Genomic DNA, 20,220 nt, shown 5'->3' with positions numbered 1-20,220 from the left:
AGTCTTGAATTGTGATGAAGCCATGAAGACCCTTTGTTTCCTCACCGACAGTCAATACACGTGTTTATATTCCAACACACTTGAGGTAACATTTTTTTGCTGCCTTTTGTTAAATCTTAATTTCACAAGTGGCTGTTGACATTTTGGAGTGAATAATAAGAGGCAAACATCACACAAACAGTCTAATCAAACTGAAAATACACTGAAGTGGGACTGTAACAACACTTTCTCATCCTGCACCTTCATCAGGTTGACCCTGTTCTAGTGCTCTGCAGAAGGCTGCCAAAACACTGCACTTTGTTACAACATATAAGAATACCTTTATTATAGATTTACCACTCTTTATGTACTATCTGACAAATTTGTTCCTCTTTACTTCTTGAGTAATAAGAATATTGTGCTAAATTTCTGCTTTCTAATATGAAGGCCCTTTTGCATTGCCAAGTCTTGGGTCATGAGTGAAGAGCCCAGCACTGTGGCTATTGATCTCTTCTCACAAACACATACTGATTTGCGTGCTTCAGTAATATTTGTTTCTTCTTCACCATAATAATGAGCTGTTTATATCTTGCACAAAACCAGACATAGATTAATGCAATGTTGACTGCAAAATCACCAAGGAAGAAAACTGCTGCACTAGATAAACTTTATAGGTCACGTTCCTCCAGTTTCACAGTCTGGGATGACTCTTTGTGTAATAAGGCATGGAGAGGATTGTGATTATCATAGAATAAACGCTGGAGTATTTTAAAAGCGCAAAGCATAACTGCCAATGTTTGACTTCCTAGAAATAGAACTATTTGGTAACGTTTGCCATCGTCAGAGATGCCAAATTAGTGAGCACATACATGTTTATAGGTATTTGTGCATATCCATCCATACAAAATGGAGGTACGAAAAAAAGTAAATTTTTACTGGAAGAAACACATTAAGAAATTTGAACTGGAAAGATGCAAAGCACTTTTATGTGGGAGAAGTAAGAATTTCATCTTTCTTGTAGTATCAGTAATAAGAATTACTGTTCCTTTCCACGTTGCAGATGTATAGGTATCTTGCACTTAAGTAAAATGTATCAGCACTTATTCTAGAAGTTTCTTAGAAGGAAGGAAGGGAGTAGAGTAACAACCTAACCCAAGTTAGGGAATTCCTCAGCAATGTAGATCTGTCTGTTAAAAATAGACACCTGAACATCACTGGGACTTTCCACATAGCAGCTGATGGAATGATCTGGTTCCTTTTTTTCTTGATATATTCTCTGTACTTATTTCAGAGTCTCAGCAGGGTAGATGTAACTGCCTATTGCACAGGTTGATTTTTCTGAATACAGCAGGCAGTGAACTGAACCAGCAGCTTTGCATTTCAATTCCTGTGGTTTCATCAGGCTGAGACACACATGTGCCTTTTGTGTTCTTCCCCATTGCTTCTTCAGTTTAAAGGGAGTTCCAGGAAGAGTAGGATGGTTGAGCATATTTCCACTCCCTATTCTTCACATCTGTTCCCTTAATACTGTGAATTCAGTGTAAATCTGCAGGACTGCTTTAATCAGATGGGGTGGGAACCAGGTGTGTCTTCAGCCCCGTGGATCCTTAAAATATAGCACTGAGGCCCTGGAGCTCTTTTTAGTGTTGTATAGGAAGTACTTTTCCTGAAGGAAAAAATCTACAAGAACATGGAATGCAATTGGCAACTCTTAATAATGAATGAATTCAATGGTTATCCTGTACAACCATTTTTAATAATGTGTTTCTTCCCAGACACAATTTTTCAGCGCCTAGAGGTTTCCCCCCCTCCCCTTTGAATAAATTATTCACAAAAATGTTCCTTAATATCACTGACAAAAATGTTTGTGACACGTCTCTCTGTGAACACAAAACTTTATGAGCCACAAAACTTCATTCTTACCTCAACCATTTACAGTCTTCAGGAAGGCTTAGAATTGTACCTGCAATTTAGCTGAAAGTCTTCATGTAACCTCTCCAAGGAAAAGCACAGATTGCTGCAGATCTTTACACCGAAATTCATTGGCAAGAATCTGAATTCAGGAGAGGCATAATGAAGGAAAATGGCATGAGCCATAAATCTTTAAACAGAAGTAAGGTGTGTATATTGCCCTGAGCAACATTTTGGGCTCCCAGTTCTCATGGGTTGATTGAGTGCTACTTGTTGGAAACTCCCCAGTTCTTCCAGCTAATGTGCCTGTGCAAATTGAGTAGACACTGTTATTTAGGGTGTAATATTGACTTCTTTGCATAAGATTCCTTGTTATTGTGATTAGTCACAGCAGTGTGCACTGTGTTTTGGAGCATGTTAGTCACGCTGTAGATGTGTCATAACTTGTTATCAAGACAAATGGCTGTTCATGGAAGAAAAGATTCAAGGGACAACTTGTGCATCACCTCAGTCGATGGTTCCCAGGTTTACATGTGTACCAAGGCTAGGAGGGCAGGAGATGCTGGATTTGTGACACTTTGTTTTGTGTTGAGAGATGGGCAAAGCGTATGAAGAAAAAAGCACGCAACATATTTTTTCCTGAAATTATGCTCCTGACTTTCTAAGCAAGGAATCCTCAGGAGATTTATAATAAAAATAAACTGTCATCCTGCAGCTTTTCACTCAGTCATCATGTTTCTGCATGCATCATCAGATATTTATTTTTCTTAACATTGCAAAACCCATATTGGTCTATCTACCAGTTGCAGAACACTTAAAATGGCCTTAAAAATATGAAGTGCTGCTTCAGGCCATCTAGTAGGAATATTGAAGGCCTGAAAGTATAATTTCTCAATATCTTTTTTATTCAGCTGTTGATATCACACTTACTACTCACTTAACTTAGAAGTATAAGACAGTATAGCCATATAGTAACGATTATCATCTGCAGTGCAATTATTTAGGTACTACCAGTGGTTATCTGGACAGTTTAAAACAAATGTAAATACAAAAGAACATGCAAATAAATTAGCAAGGCAGCTTAAATTTAGTGTCAGCAAAAGCAACTTGATTCATATTGCTAGGCTACAAATACATTAAATGTGTTTTCTCCCAAACACAGAATTAATCTCTAGAACTCATTGCCACAAAATAGTAAGCGCTTAATGGAATTCATTGACCAGATATTTATATGGCTATTGAACGTCACAGGCATGATGGGCACTGTGCAAGCAAAGTTCTGACTATTGCAAATCCTCTCAGAGCCTGAAAATTAGAAAGAAACCCTCCCCAGAAAGTGAGTTATTTCATAATCATCCATTATAGGATCCTCTGAAACTTCAGCTGCCTCTGGTTGCTCTGGGAGATGCATGGTTCTGTCTGACACAGCACAGGTGTTGAGAAGTTAGGATCAGTCTCATTAGTGATTTAATGACAACCAAGCTGTTCACCAGTGCTGAGTCAGTTGCTTGTCCTGGAAGGCACTGAGGTGTGACCAGGCACCCTGGACACCTGTCCTGGCTGAGCTGGTGGCTGGAAGCTGACAGGTGGTGGGCAGCAGTTTGTGGAACACCCTGGTGCCACATATAGAAATGCTTTTATTTTATTACAATGTGTAGGACTTTCCCCTGCTGCTCTCTCCATGAGATGCTGCCATTCCTCCCCAGAGCTGCTGAGTATTGTGGCTCATATTGGGCAAATCTGGTGGTGGTGCAGCAGTCTCCAGCCTACTGCATTCTGTTAACAGAGAGACAGGGAGCAGTGAGAAACCCTGACAGACACACCCTGGATGGAGCAAAGCTGGAGTTTTCCTGGGCTCCCTGAGTGTTACTGCACCTGCAGAGAAGCTCCTCAACCTTCAGCTTCTCCAGTAAAACCACAAATTTTGGCATCTACTCAATTCAGCCTGGCTTACATGATGCCCCATGTCCTGTTTTGCTGAGTTACTTTCAAAAAGGGAAAATTATTTCAGACTTAAAAGTGCACTTTTTTAAAGCTAATGGAGCTGTATTGGAAGAAATCTGAAATGGAATTGTACTTAAAAGCAATATGAAATACCAATTCTTGCAAGGTGAACAAATGTTTGCATAAAGGATAAATTCATATATATAAATAAACAGAAGATCTTCAGCTTGTGTCATGTAGCTTCTGAAGATTTAGAATTAAATGGAAATTTAGCAAATAGATAGTTAAATATTCATCTTTAATAAGTAATGCTCTTCAATAATGTGCATTGTTGTATTAATGCATAATAAGGAGTATTAAATGGTAAGGTTGGCTTTACTGTCATTTAAAATTCATTCTGCTGTGGTCAGGGCAACACTCAGTAAGAAGCAAGAGACAAAGTTCCCTCTTAAACTGACAGTGTTGAATTCCCAGTGAGACTGCCATGACATTCCTGTGACAGCACTTGTGCTAAGCCACTGATGTGAAGGACACTTTAAACACCTTGTCCTATTGCTGCCTTCAGTCCAAGTTAAATGGTTAAAACCAGGAAAACGGAACTTCTAGCCTTCAAATACCTATTGCTGTGCTAGCCTTTAAAAGCTGAGGGGTTTATGGTGTAAAATTGCAATTCAGGGTATTTGGAGGATTCTCACTCAGATTTTTCTGTCACAGGAGCTTTATTCTCTTGTAATCACAGTAGTTTCTGCAAAGTTACTGTTACATTATTGACAGTGGACACACAACTGATACAAATGACAAAAATGACTGACAAAAATGGTGGTAAGCATAAGCCATTTATTATTCCCCAGTACAACTTTTTATACCTTTTTTTTCTCACATGCATAACACCTGCTTGCCCTTTTACTCTTTTGTGGCTGGTCAGTACACATCAGCATTCCAGGCTTCTTCTCCTACAGTGCTGTTCACGTCTCCTATACAGCTGCACCCCATCAGGGGTGAGGCTCAGCCCCAGCCCCATTCCTGTTCTCCTCCGCATTATGAAACTGCTGGAAATTAGATGGGTAACTTCAAACAAATGTCCTTAAAGGCTTGCGTAAGTACACAGTAAGAGCCCTTGAGGAGAGGGGGAAGGCTATTTGTATGTTCTAAATTTTCAGTTTTCACCCCAAGATTTTGTCTCAGCTGTTGAAGTAACTTAACTGCACTTCTGGGTTCTTTATACCTGCCTTGCCTTGTTCTGTGCTGGAACCTCTCATTCCAACATGCAGAATTGTTGTTTCTGTGCTATTAACATTCAGATGGAGGTGGTGATATTGCCACTGCAGCTTAATACTCTTCTGCTTTGCCATCAGATGGATTGTTGATGTAGAAAGTGAAGCAGTGAAGTGAAATACCCATGGTGATGTGTAAACGGGTCAGCACGTTTTTCAGGCACCTATGCCAGGAATCGTAAAGTGTGTGGAGCATCCATTTAAATTTTTATATTTGGCTGCATCTCGTTCAATTAGTCTATCAAATTCCTCATTAAAGTTCTTGAGCATTTAGAACTACATAATTAAAATACCATTACACTTGGTGGAGGGGAAAAAAATCTTTAAAGTGCTCTGTATCATTAGAAAAAAAAAAAACTCATCAAGGAGTGATATTGCATTAGTATTCATTACTATTAAAACATGTTGGAAGTGGAAAGAATAAAAATGATTCCTTTTATAATGCCAGCTCCAGCACCTAAGGCTTCAAGTTTATATTGATTCCTTTAGTTTCTGGTTTCTATGTGATCACTGTGTACACACAGGAAGAATTGACTGAGAGACATTTCAGTAAACTATTCTAACTATTCAATATCTACCCATACTTCCCGGAATCACCAATTTCAGTACTGATTCTTTTTAAGAACACATTTCTAATGAAGTGATTACAAGAATGATAATGAATGACAGTTTCATGAATAGTACCTCTCAGTGACTGCAGACTACAGCATGGAATAAATCAATCAAAAAGCAGATCCCCAAACAAAACAAACAGAAATGCAGCAACCTCTCCATGCAATAGGGAAACTGTCCCAGATCCCATGGTGCCTAACTGGGGATTTAAATAATGGCACTTGAGATTTTTTTTCCTCAGTAATGTCATGGATTTTTCACCAGAAATTTGCTTTTATTGGCACAGCAGGCAGCTAATGGCTTGCCTTGTTTTTGCATTTTAATACAAAGGGCAAGAACACCAAGCCTGTGGCACTCATGGAATGACAGATGATCACAGCCTTCAAGCAGGGTGCAAAGGTGTGTATCCCACCTGGCACACCTCAAGCAGCCTGACACAGACTCAGCAAAGGCAATATGCCACCTTCATTTATAAAACACAGGACACACCACACTTGAAAAATACTGATTTTCATATTTACATGGAGAATAACCTCGGGCAAAATTCAATTTGCTCTGCTCTTCACTTTTTACTGCCTTTTAAAAATAATTGTATCTCTAGGAATTTCAGTAATTGGTTCTATTGCACTTACAGTTAATTATATATTTTTGATTAATGTATTCTATTATGAAATAATTTGCTTAGAATATCTGATAGTGATTTAATTTTCAGGTTATTGTCCTTCTCAGCAACCTGAGGAATTGGCTTCCAGATAGTGATGTGAATGGGTTTTGGTGACAAGCATTATGATCTCAGATAAATCACTGTATTGTAGTTAGTAACCTTTATGTTGTCAAACATGTCAAATATTGCTTCTTAATTGATTTCATTTTTCATTTTAATTAAATTTGGTATGCACAAAAACCCCCAGAAAGAGCAGAGTTTAGAAGTAAAGCTTTTCAAAAGCATGGAAATTGAGTTCAGTAATACCAAAGACACCTGGCTTTCATCTTGTAACAGACATGCAAAGACATGGAGTTTCATATTTGCACAGACACTTCTCTATGCTTTAATTTTAGATGGGGCCTTTATAATAAAGTTACTGATTTTAAAGTTTATTTGAATTTTGCATCATTTGAAGCAATTAAGTAGCTTTAACTTCTAGGCAAATGGAGAAAAGTGTACTGTCAAAAAGAAAAACAAAAGTTTCCATATTTGTAAATCACAGTAGATGTTTCTTTTCAGTAGCTGTGTAATTCCATACCTTTATTTTCTAGGGTGATTGAATTAGATGAAATATTTATACCTAGAGATCAAATGAGCAATCTTACAATTTTGTGAGAAACCTGTCTTTGAATTTAAATCTCTCAACACCCAAACCAAGTGGAAAAGTACTTATATTTGCCTAAAACAAATCACAAAGGGAAGGGGATTAAACAACTGACTCTAATTTACCACTTAGAATGTACAGGTACCTAAGTGCTGGTGCATTGTGAGGATTAGACTGTCCTTGACTTCCTAAACACAAATTTTCAAAACATGCCAGGAAGGCTCAGGTAATTGAGAAGGTAATTCAAATAGCACTACTTTTGGGAGAAAACCAGTTTAATTTTAATGACCTTTCCAGAAGTCTGAACTGTTCCCTTGTTTACACGTTTTTGCCTCTTTGCTTCAGGAGTGCAGTCAGTGGTAGTTAAAACCCTGCTGGAAATCCTGTCTTTGTGTTTTCCTTGCTGAGGTTATTTTATGAAAAAACATTTTTCAAGGAATTTTCTTGTCTGCTTTTTTTTTTTTTTTTCATTTTCTTTTCTTTTTACTGGCATTGGCAACTTGGCTACTATCAAAATCCATTGCCTGTGCCAGCTGATCTCATGACTAAAATTCTCCAAGTACTGTGAGATGCTGATTGCAGCTCCTCACTTTCTGGTTCTGCCAGTGGCAGCCATGGCAGGTGATAAATCTGTTTCCTTCTCTCTTCAGATTGCTGTGGTGTTATCTGTCTGGTCTTTTGCTGATGATTACTGGTTTGTCTGGGGTTTTTGTGTTCAGCTAACTTCTTCCTCTGTATAGGATCTTTATTTTAGGAAAATAACTTTGGAAATTTGGCTGATTTCTATGAGTGACATCAAAATTAACTCACCCTGAGCTAAAATGTGAGTTTCTAGGTAGATATTTAGAAAACAAAACATCAACTCTACACTTCAGAAGCATATGAAATCTCATCTGTGTTTTCTAACTATGAAAACTTACTTCTGAATGACCTAAGGTGTAAAGTATGCTTCAGGTAGTTTGGTATTTTTAATATAATTTTAGTACTTCCAGGCATAATTATTTGATATTTAAGTTAATGTGATGCTGCAGTGTGGTTAAAGAAGAGACAAGGTACAAATAATGAAGACCAGTCAAGGAAGATAATTGAAACTGCTGGGAGTTATATTTGCCTCTGCATCAACTTTCTTTTAAAACCCTCCTTCATGTAAATCTAATGATTGATATGACAAGCCAAGTCTTCATCAACAGCTAATCAAACACATACTATTTTTTTTAATAGTCAGCCACGATTGGATCTGTGATTTCTAATGGAAGCTGTGCTAGCTCACCACTCATTAAAAATGTGTTTTATGATGTTTTTTTTTTAAGGAAGAGGCAGGATCTGGCAATCATAGGCAAAAAGCCTCTGAGAATACAGCTGGCCAATACTATTTTTTCAGTCAGAAGAGAACCTCCCAAAGCTGTTAACTTTAATTAACAATTTATTAAAAACTCTGATGAAACCTCCTCTGGGACTGCATCAAATAAACACTAATAATTATCTTAATATGAAAAGTTTGACAGTATATGGCTTCTCCTAATCCCAAATTAATTTCTTGTATAGATTTCATCAACCACAAAAAATACCAAAACTGCTTTTTTTCCTATATACACATCGATGTTTGTGTAAGCACATAAATAAATAAACAGATATGTAAGCATGTACATGTACAAACATTTGGGCTTATGCAGGCATTTAATGTGTATATAAATGTGTGTATGTATGTCCATATACTTTGAATTTGTAAATAATAAATACCAAGGGTGTCACTACTCTCTTTCAATGACGATTGTTTTTCTTGGTATTCTGAATACATATCCCAGCTATCTTCAAGAGAAAAATATTAATTTAGTGTATACAACCAGCAACATTACATGGATTGGTAAATACAAGGCACCATTTTTATTCTGTTGGTGTTTTCTTTGTGTTTTACAATTGAATAGACTCTATAGATAATTAGACTCCTTTATGAATTTTATTAGGTTTTTAAATTGATTGATGGTTTTAGTGTGAGGCATCCAGAAATCTGAATCTCTCGGACTTTATTTTTCCTATCTGCAAACACATCTAATTCTAAATTGGTGCCTGTGTGTACTGCAATGGAAGCACTTTAATTCTTATCTCTTCTCCTCCAGCAGCCCCTCACAGGCAGCTGTTGAAGGGTGTGGGAGGGGGGCAGAGCTGTGTGTGCTTTGTCTCACCAGCCCAAAAAGGGCCCCCAGCCTGTCCCTGTGTGCTGGGGCTCCCTTGCTGCTCCCCAGAGGGTGACAGCAGCTGCCAGAAATTGCACCCACCTCTGGGTTCTTTTACTTAATTCAGAGAAACACGGTAAAGAGGAATATTTTGGTATTTCTATGTGTGTTTTCATGCTCTCAAAACCAAATGCACAATTCTTATTTTCATGTATTTTTGGTGTCAGCCAGGTGTTCTGTTGGAAGCAGGGGTTTTGCCTATGAACAGGGAAAAGTTACAGAAAGGACTTGCTCTTGCAGGAGTGCAGGGGAGAGTTTGGGTCTCAGAGCGGAGATGTAGGTTAAAACAAGGTGTAAGTATTTGGAAAAATGTGAACAACTGTGCTTCTCTGCCTTCTTGGACACATTGATAGGAGACACTACTCAAGGTCTCTCAACAGAATCCTTAAAATAAAGCTCAGTATAAATACAACTGAATTAGAACTAGTGAGTTGTCTGACCTTTACTTTAAAGCTAAGAATATTGGGTACTGTAAAGGTGAAAAAAGCAGGATAATAGATCCCTCTGGGGCTCGGGGTGTTTGGCAGGTTTGCCATCCAGCCCGTGTGCTTGGGCTGGCAAGGTGATGCCCTTGAGGGTCAGGGCTGATGCAGAGCCATCCCACACACGGGGCAGGATGTGTGGTGATACCCTGGTGCTGTCACCCCTTGTGGCACAGGTGTGCCAGCACCTGCAGCAGGGGCCATGTGCACCCCTGTCACACTGGATGCATGGGAGGCAGGAATTTTCTAGCGCTGTATTCTACTGCTGGGTTTGTCAGGGGTGAGAAGGGCAGCTGAGGGGAGATGCTCACACAGTCAGCTGGGACTTGCCTTTCCTCAGCACAGCAGCACAAGCACCACTGACTTCTCCCCTCTGCTCCTTCTTTGGACTTGAGAGCTCAGGAGGGCCAAGTTTCTGCTGCTAGCTCTCTGACCAGAGCTGGAGCTGACTTTGCCAGTTTGTTGATCACATTGCAAAATGAACCTGGAAAATGCAGTGATTTTTGTAGCATTCCTAATAATTACTGGCTGTGGCCTTCTCTAGTATAGTGAAAAATTTTCAAAGTAGCTCTCAAAATATGTTCTTCCAAAAAACAATTTGATCTAAAGCAATTGAGTAGAAACCCAGTTGTGGGCTTTATGGGTCAGTTTTATCTCCAGCTAGTGATATTGAAGTTTCATATCTTCTTGCTTCTCCTGCTGTGTTTTTGTTCTTTCTCAAAAACATATATCTTTTCCCCCTGTACTGCTTCTCCTGCAGCCAGTCCCAGACACTTGCTGGGCAGCAGAGGAGCACCAGGCTGTACAAAAGCTCAAGCTTATCACTCAGCTCAAGCTCTGTTTAAACTTTTAGCACAGAGCCTGCAAAGCTGTTCTGAACTGACTGGGTGTGCTGGGCCAGCTGCCCCACGCTCAAGCAAGTGTGAAGGGGGTGAAACTGGTTCCTCCATCTCCTTCAGCTTCACCCTGAACCTTCTCCACTCTCCTTCTGGCCAGGGAGCACCAAAGGAGTTAACCACGGATGGGTGGCAGAACCAGGTGCTGCCAACAAGGTCCAGCAACAGCCTCAGACATGGTGGGGAGCTGGGCTGAGCCAGAACAGGCTCCCGAACGGGAGTGGGTGGGGGGCTCAGGGGATGTTGGACATGGTCATTGGGATGTATCAGTGTCCCCAGGACTGTGATGGCTCATTTCAGAGAATTTTAGGATTTTGAGATGCTTGCACTAGATATTAAGATCATCTTTAAAGGCCATGAGTTAGTTTATTTATGATTAAACCCCACCAAAAATATAAAAACCCAAATGACTCCCCACACCAACAAACAAAAAGCCCCACTCTGTTCAGCAAATGTGCACAATGAATTTCAGTCACCCAGTAGTAAAACCACATTATTACAAAATGTCCTGTTCTTTATCTCTAATCTGGCAGATGTCATGGCCTTTGGGATTTGTGGGAATCTTCAGCTGGGAATCTTCATTAGCTCCTTCAGGATTTAGAGCCACATTTGTTCTCAAAGAGGAAAAGATGTTTCAACCCACAAAATTTAAACCCCATATATTAAGCCATTGCTTATAAATTTCTGAAAGGGTCTTATCCAGACTAGGAGCTACTTACAGTGTCTTTGAATCATAAAAATGTACAAGTGCAAAATATGAATGAAGTGAAGGGACAGGTATATGTGTGCACAGATTTCATCATCTATACCCTGAGGGGCAGATTCCTCATGCAAGATGAGAAGCCTGCCCTGCAGCTGCCACAGTCATGGAAGTGAATAGTTGAAATTAGCATTTAGCCCTGGGCACATTATCTTGTTCTTATATGGCCATTTTCTAACATTTTTTACACCACTGAGCAATCCTCTTGGTCTGTGGATCAGTGCCTCATCTTGGATGTCAATTTGCTCACATTTCAAAATGAGTTTAACAGAGTAGGTGGTTTGACCATATATAGTGTATAATATAAGTGTATAATTTTATATATAAAATAAGTTGGATTTTATGGCATGTCAGTGACTATTACAATGATAGCACTTTTTACCACAAATTTTTGTTTGGAAACAGATTTTTGCTCAGTTTTGAATGGTGCAGGCATTCAGGCTCTGTAGAACTGGAGAAAACTTTACAAGCTTTTCCATAATTAGCTCAGTGATAACAGAGTATCTAAAAATTGAAAACACAAAATGTTAGAATGTATGCTCACATGGGATACTGTTCATATTGGTGTGGTCATTAAGAAGCTGTTTTTATCAGTATCTAAAATTGGAGAACATTTGTTATCATTTATGAAGCCTCAGCAGCACTAAGTGCTTCCTGTGGAGTCCCAGCTCTTCCTGCAGAGTCTCTGTTCTTCCCCCTCACAGCTGCTCCTCCCTTGTAGTTTGTCTGTAATAGAACTAGAGAAAACCCCCATGTTTATCTCTAAATTGTACAACCAAAGTGTGTAACTGGTGCATGGCTGTGGTTTGGGAAGGGTGCCTTGGGGATTTCCAGCAGCCCTAGCAGCTCCATTTCCCCACGTTTACTGCAGAGCTCTCCCTGGCTGCTTGCTTGTGGTGTCTCCTCTGTCCTGTGCTCCAGAGCTACCCTTCAGTGTCTCCCTGGACTCCCAATGGGAGTGTTAGAAGGCTTGTTGTGATGTCTTCAAAACTACTGTGCTTTGGACAGATATGTTTGCAAAAACCCATGAATTTTTGTGCCTTCAGTGTAGCAGTGCAAGCTAACCTTCACCAAGGGTTCAGTGTCCCCCTGCAAAACCACCTGCGTACAGCACTTGTCATTGGGGCCATAATATTCCATTGGAATATTTTGTACTTGTACTCCTTTCACCTTGTTTTATATTTTTTAATAAACTGCACTAGTATCACATTCAGACTTTTTCTGCTTAAACATTCATAGGACAGAAAATGATTTGTAGAACCATAAAGTATCTATAATGTGGCTGGTGAGCAGCCCCAAAGAAGGTTAGAAATTAGTCCAGAGAATAGATGCAAAGAAACAATGACACTCATAAGATACACTTAAAATTCCACTTTTAATATATTTTTATAACCTGGATATTTTTTGTTTACCCCCTCCCTCAAAAATATGCAGCTCTGTAAGTACTTTTTTCTCACTGTGATACTGTTACTTAAAACCACTCTTTCTGCATGTCCTCCAAGAAACTGCAACAGAGATCCTGGTAACATTTATTGAAGTTTTCAGCGTAATTGAGCTTTGATAGAGCATAGACATAGAAATAAGCTGGACAACTGCCAGGAGCCATATCTTAAGTGTGTATTACTTCCACCAACTGCATAGAGGTATTTGCAGTTGGTGGAAGTAATACACACAGAACACACATAGTATAGGAAAAGCTGCCAGGATAAATCCTGGCTATAGGTGAACAGCATTATCTTCACACAGGGTTAAAGTTGGGATTTTTTATAAAGCAGTTCTAAATTACTTATAAAGAAATTAAAGAATGAAACATTGACTAGCTTTTTTATTATTCCAGAATCTGTGCTTATTATAGAGCACTCCAGCTATAAATGTAGTGCTACTCCTCTTTTTTTACTTTACTGAGGCCTTTGTTATCTGATATTTATTTTTTTAGTTCTTTCCTGTGAGCTTCCATTAAAAGCAGACTGATTTGTTATGGTACAAGTCCGAAATGAAAGAGAAAAAGGTGCTCGCTCTATTTACCTACCTCTCAAGCATGTAACAATGAAGTTAGAAGCCCAAGTAATTTCAGTGGACCCTGCTAGCTCCATTTTTCTGAGCTGACCATAAATAGTTGCTGCATTCTTGCAGAATTGTGGTGGGAAGGCACAAACAGATGTCTGGACGCATCCTGTGCCCCATGCTCTGGGCTGACCCTGCTTGATCAGGGAGGTTGGAGCAGGAGACCCACTCTGGATCCTTCCCATTCTACCTCACCCATTCTAGGATTCTGTGATCATGTAGAAGTGGGTCCTGACAGTTTGAAACAGCTGAAAATTAGTTTCAGGTTCCAGTGATGCTGGCCCAGCTGTGGCTTGGCCTTGCCCTCGTTGGGCTGGTACTATCTGACTTTGCTGGGTGTACAAAGACTTGAGGGCATTGCAGCCATCTCAATGTGCCTCTGGAAAAGTTCAAAGGCACTGCAGAATGGCTCAAGTGGATGGGAGATAAAGCTGGAGAGAATTCTCACCCATGTGTGTGTCAGGAGAGGTTTAAGTTAGATGTTAGGGAAAGGTTCCTCACCCAGAGGGTGGCTGGGCACTGGAACTTCTCCTCAGGGGAGTGATCACAGCACCAAGCCTGACAGAGTGCAAGAAGCATTTGGACAACACTCTCAGGCACATGGTGTGATTCTTGGGGCTCTCTTGGGCCAGGAGCTGGACTTTGATCATCCTTGTGGGTCTCTTCCAACTCGGGAAATTCTAGGAGTTGGTCTTGTGTTGTTTGCAGGACCAGGGCCCCACACAAGTGCTACAGCAGTTTCCCTTTGTGGGTTGCTCTTGATGGACAACTTGTGGCTGGCTAGGGCCCCTTTGGGCCACTTAGATGGTATAAAAGGAATGGTTCAGAAAGTGCACAAGTTTTAGTAATATTGATCTCACTAGGCAGAGGCTCTCCCTTTTCTGGCACATCCCCCCAAATCCAGCTCTTACGGTACTTGGTTTGTAATAGCTGATGGATAATCTTCAGTTTTGCTAATGCATTTTGCCATCTAAATCTGGGTCAGGGGGAATGAGCAGGAATATACGACTTGCACTACTCTGAATTAGTAGAGCTGCTCATCACAAAGCCACTTGGTAAATACTTTTCCTTTTTCCTTCCTGTCTCTTTGCCCCTCTAGAGAAACAGGGCATTTATTATAAAAAAAACTGTGAAATTCTGGGAATTGTCAGTGTAATTAAAGATTTTTAAACTTTCGTTCTGACATGTGAGAATTCCAAGAACAGTTATTTCTCTTGATTAAGATTGAGCTCCAACTCAGCAATACGAAAGAAAGGTTTATTCTGTTTTTGCCTGTGTATGTTTCTAAACAAACCTGTCACATTTTTTCCCCTGTTGCTTTGCTCAGTAAGATGAGCTCTTTGTAAACATCTGCAAGCATCCTACTTCACAGCCCCCTTCGAGATCTTCTGTGCAAGAGGCTGCAAAAACTTGACAAGGAGGGAGTGGGTGATTTAGTATCAGGATTGCCTCCCTGCTGAGAAGAGTGTTCTCAGAGGTTTTTGTGCTCCCTTTGTTTTTCTGTCTCCATGTGTTGTCTGTTGTATGACCTCTCTTGAGGAAAGAAGCCTTGTTGTTGTTGCTGTTACTGGTTTATTCGGCACCAGGGACAGCCAAATTCTGATCCCATGTCTGTAGCTCCACACATTATTCAAGTACAAATAAATAAGTTCATACAGGGTGCACTCAAGAAGGAAGAATGCAGCTCTCTTAAAGCATTTCCAGTGTCTCTTAGATAAATTCAGAGATGTTTTCTGTGCAGTTGTTGTCAGATGTGGAAGGAAATAAGCACTTAAAAGAACAAATCTAATGAAATGCAATTATTTAAATAGCTTATTTTTTCTTCACATTTCTGTCTTGATGTAATTTTGAAAGTCTGATGGGAATGTTTTAGTTTTTCAGGTCTGAGGTACACAGAGTTCATCAAAGTGAATCCAAATGGAATATGCTTCCTAATGTGTTTGCTGTGTAATAACACAGAGGTTTTGTGTCTGCTGTGTGTGTGTTAATACAAAAAGAAAAAAGGGGAGATTTGTTGGTATCTCAGTAAATGCCACATATCTAGCAAGAAAATAGATAAAGTTCCAGGTCTGTCTGCTAAGCACACCTGGCTTCCACAGTAATTTCCTTTAATGGTAGATACTTGTTTGCATGAGATGCTGTTGCTTAGTATATTATGCAGGCAATTTCATGCTGCAGACAAAAGGTTTACTTTGGGACTACCTCTCAGCTTAGAGATATGCAGCATTTTCCTATGCAACTTGCATAAAAATCAGGCAGATTTCCAAATCAATGTGTGCCTTCTGTAAATTCCCTCCCTATGCATGAATTTCACATATTCCAGAGTCAGATGAGAAAAGCCCCCACTATGCCATGATAGAAATATATCAGTGATGGTGTAATCTGCTCTGTGAATGAGGCCTGTGGTGTGTGGCATTCTAGGTTGAGGATGCAGATCAGTTTGTTTTGCAATAGTTCATAAACCTTCATTTAGCATTAATGTACAATATCTTACAGTGTAATGATGGCATGGCTGTGGAGGAAATGAGGACAGCATTTGCATGCTAACAATAAAGAAAGGATAAACACCATTTCCCTGAAAGGCAAAATTAGGAACAGAAACAGCAAATGTAAATTAAACGTTTAGAGTAGTTACTTCCAAGCCATTTAGGATTTCCCCTCGCTGGCAGGCAGGAGCAGCCCAATTCCATGCAGAGGGAGCCACAGGCTGTGCCTTCTCTGGTGCAGCTCCTTGTGTTCCCTCCCGCCTCCCCAGGGCTGCCCTGCGGGCATTTACACAGCGTGGCTGGGATTCTGAGGTATAACTGCTGCTTGCTATGTGAGAAAATCACAAAATATCCTGTGGTAGCCAGAGGCAGTGGCGAGGATGAAAAGGTGTCTGAAAGAACACCCAGCACTGTCATCTGTGACAGAGCACAGAGCTGAAGTGTTGCAGTCCCACGTCTGCTGTTGGGCTGCCTGAGCTTTTTAGGTTTTATTTTTTGTTTTTATCTGATTTTATATTTTGATAGAGAAACTATATCACCTTGCTTAATCTGGGGTGGGCTTAAGCAGGTCACGCAGCTTTATGTAATGACTGACAACAGATTTCCTTTATCTTACTTCCATAATGTTGTGAGTTTTATTTTGGTTTGGTTTGGTTTTTTTTTTCTTTTTTTAATCGAAGTATCTAAGTGTAATGTTTCAGTTCTTACTGCAAATGTCTTCATTTGCTAAAGGGTTTTAGAAAATATACATAAAACCCACCAAAACAGACTAAGTAAAACAGACTTTTTAAAAACATGCATTTGCTGTCTGAGGTTCTCTGGGGATGATGATTACTCTGTTAAACTATATATAAGCATTCAAAGTTAATCAAGTGTTCTGGAAAAGATCATAAAAGTAGTGTCTGCAATAAAGAGATTTCTTCACAGAAAGAGTTGCCAAACACTGGAACACGCTTTTCAGCAAAGTGTTTTAAATCTGAGGGAAGTTAAAAGAGGTGCATTTGTGGCTGAGTGGTGGACTTTGCAGTGGTTGAACTCTATGATCTTGAAGATGTTTCCCACTTGAAACAAATCTCTGATTCTCAGAAACAGGGTTGCATATGTCCTCTGGAAAGGCTCTAGGTAGTTACTGCAGTGCTGTGACCTCAGAATAATGAAGAGGCTCATTAAAGGTGTCATTGGTTAAGCAAAGGCCAGGAACTGGGTGGACAGGGGTACAATGGGTCAGGTGGAGCTCAGACTCAGAATTAAGTGTTAGGAGAAGTCTTGTACCTAGAGATGGAATGTTCCTGTTTATTGCTCAGGGGCTCAGATGAGCCCATGACTGCTGGAGACCTTTCCTCACAGGTCTGAGCTTCAGGTCTGAGCATGAGATGCTGTGCCTTGAACAGCTGCCCTTGTATCTGCACAGGGGACAGAAAGAATATTTTAAAGGATTCTTGGTTCCCCGTGCTGTGCTCAGCACTTTTTCAGTTATGATACAGAAAGGTGTGATAAACTATTTATTTTTCTGCACAAAAGAGCAGAGTTTTGTGTCTTTGCCCTTCTCCCTAAGATGGTGGCCATTGTGTATCAGAATGGAAAAGCAGGGTTCAGCTGGAACCAAATTTGACCTACTTCTGCCATTGTATTTAAGGCATGGGATGTCTCTTACTTGTGAGCTATTGCAACTTGCAGTGCCCACATTGGCAGTGCTGACCTGAATGCATTGATGGATGGCACACGTGACAGATTCCAGACCCCACTGAGGTCTTATTCTCAATTCATGTAAAAATAATACTGATGTCTGTGGTGGACAAAAGGAGCTGAGTCACCTTTCTAATCAAACAGATTGGCCATTTTGCTTTTTCCCCCCAGTTTAATAGCTCATGTGATTTCAGTGATTTATTCCCCATCTATTGAGCCATGAGTAATTTTAATTCTGTTTTTTAAAAAAACAAGCTTGTGCTCATCTTCAAAAAAAAAAACAAAAAAACAAAAAACAAAAAACCCCCAAAAAACAAAAAACCAAAAGCAAACTGTTGAACTATTTTAGTTAAGCTGAATTTCTGACAGAGTACTTGGTGTCTGCTAGTGTCAGTCTCCCTCCTGTTGAATCATCTCCTTTGATTCTCCTCTACTGATAATAATTCTTTACCCATGAGAATTTGTTTTCATTTTGTTCTGAAATGAAAACAAGGAGCAGAGGAGCTGATTTGGATTATATTGATTGAATTTTTTTTTTCAATAAAGTTAAAAAGAGTTTTCTCACAATATTAATTCTGTGATGATACTGAGGGTTTTGTGTAGGTGAATCACAAAGGAAAACAGTACAAAAACCCCACAATGTTAAATCCTACATGCTTAAACAAACTTTTCTGTACTACTAATTCCTATATATATGGAGACATATATCTTCTGAGTATCAGAGTTACTATATTTCTACAGAAGAAATAACTGGCTAAATCCCTAAATATCTTTTTGGATCTGTTTTCAAGAGGGGAAGCTATAAGAACCCCTCCTTTAGAGTGAGGAGCAAATATTTACTTAACAAAATTTAATTTGAAAAATATAAAGTTTGCAAAGTTTCTCTGAAAAGTTTTGTATTACTTGGATCTTATATCTGAATTTCTATGTTTAAATTAGCAAGAAAGGTAAAAAGACAAGAGATATGGAGGTAAATTTTAAATTGACCAGTAGCATAAGAATAAAATACTTGGGACAGAACAGATATTGAATTAAGTCTTAAGCATAATTTAATCTCACTTTCTTCTATTAATGTTTTATGACCTACTTTGATATTACTGCATATAGAAGGTATATTGGTATTTTTGACTGAGGTCTACAAAATCGAAGTTATAAATTCTTATCTCTGCAAAGGTCATTGAGCCAGGGTTTTCTTACATGAGCACCCTAGTACATGTGGAGGAACCTGAAATAAGTACTCTGAATAAAAATAACCTATGTTGTCTCCAATGCTGAATTAAAATATGGGTCCTCCTACCACCATATGTAGTGTAATGTGCAGAAAAGTGATTGGAAATAGCTCACCATTACTTACCCAGCACAAGTCCACATGAGTAAAACATCACATGGGCCTCCTGTCCACCCTTTTACAAGTCTTACATTCTTTAATGATTTTTGGTTTTCTTCCTAAGATATTGAAATGGAAGATTTTTATGGCAGCAATAATTAACATCTGCATGCTGGGGTCTGAGAAGCTTTCTGGGCTGTGTCACAATCCCATTCCTTGGTTCTACCAGACTTCTTAGCACAATTGCACAAGAATTTGAACATTACTATCTCACCAGTCAGCCAAGCTGTTACTATTGGCTCCTTTTTGGTGCCTGGGTTGGCTCTGCAGCCCGGGTTTGTGCTTCAGTCTTGACCCAATCCCACTATGGTTTTTCAGGAGGCAATTTTGGCACGGGGCACCAGAAGTGCACTTAGGTTTTCCTGACTAAGTCACTGTGTTCTAACGTGAAATTTCCAGCCCATTTCCCCAGAAGAAAAAATACCCTTAAAAAACTGATGCACAGGGACAGGGAGTGGTGTATGTTAAATATGCCTACTGCCTTTCCAAAAAAGATTTAAAAAAATAAAACTCAAGATTTCAGAGCTAGCCCAGGAGTCTTAGATTTAGAATGCAATCAATTTAATAAATATTATTTTGATGCACATAGTGAAAATGAAATAAAAGTCGAGTTACTTAACATAAAAAAAAAGAAGGAGCCTGATGTTTCAGGAAAGCACTATAGGGCCACTGGTGGTACCATTGCTGGAAAAGCAATAATGCCTCATGATTAGATACCAGTTTTCTCCAGCTGTGCTGTTTCCACCACACTGCTAGGAGTAGATGTTCTGTTTCCTCTGGGGTGATACAACTTGATTTAAAAAGGAAGTCATAAACTAGAACACATGACACAGAGAAATAAGGTTATTAAAGGAATTAGCAGACAGTAAGCTGCTGAAGGCTGTCAGGGTCTATAAAATTACAGTGGAAATTGTATTTGTTGACATTTGTTTTATTTTTAACGGCTGATGGCAAGAAATTCAAAAAAGAGAGTAGAATTGTAATATTCTGCTACTATCAAGATATAGTTTGGATAAAAATGCAGAAGTGATGATAAGACTGAATAGCATTTCTGGTATGTGTAAACAGTCTGCAGGTAATTAAAACTGAAATTTTCAAAACACTGCCTATTAATCACCTGACAGAAGTTTGCTTTGTGACCATTTTGCAATGCTTCTGGTACTTGGCTGGTGCTGTTCCTGTCTTCAAAGAAGTC

General features: G+C 39.4%; 1 protein-coding gene across 1 annotated transcript in view; it reads left to right on the top strand.

Moving 5' to 3' along the window:
* Nucleotides 1-20,220, top strand: part of TENM1 (teneurin transmembrane protein 1) — an 818,347-nt gene that overhangs the window by 10,021 nt on the left and 788,106 nt on the right. The gene's annotated exons all lie outside the window — the stretch shown is intronic.

This window comes from Passer domesticus, chromosome 7, assembly GCF_036417665.1.
Source record: "Passer domesticus isolate bPasDom1 chromosome 7, bPasDom1.hap1, whole genome shotgun sequence".
Classification (NCBI taxonomy): domain Eukaryota; kingdom Metazoa; phylum Chordata; class Aves; order Passeriformes; family Passeridae; genus Passer; species Passer domesticus.
Note: the sequence above shows the minus strand (reverse complement) of the source record. Positions and strands in the feature narration are given on the sequence as shown.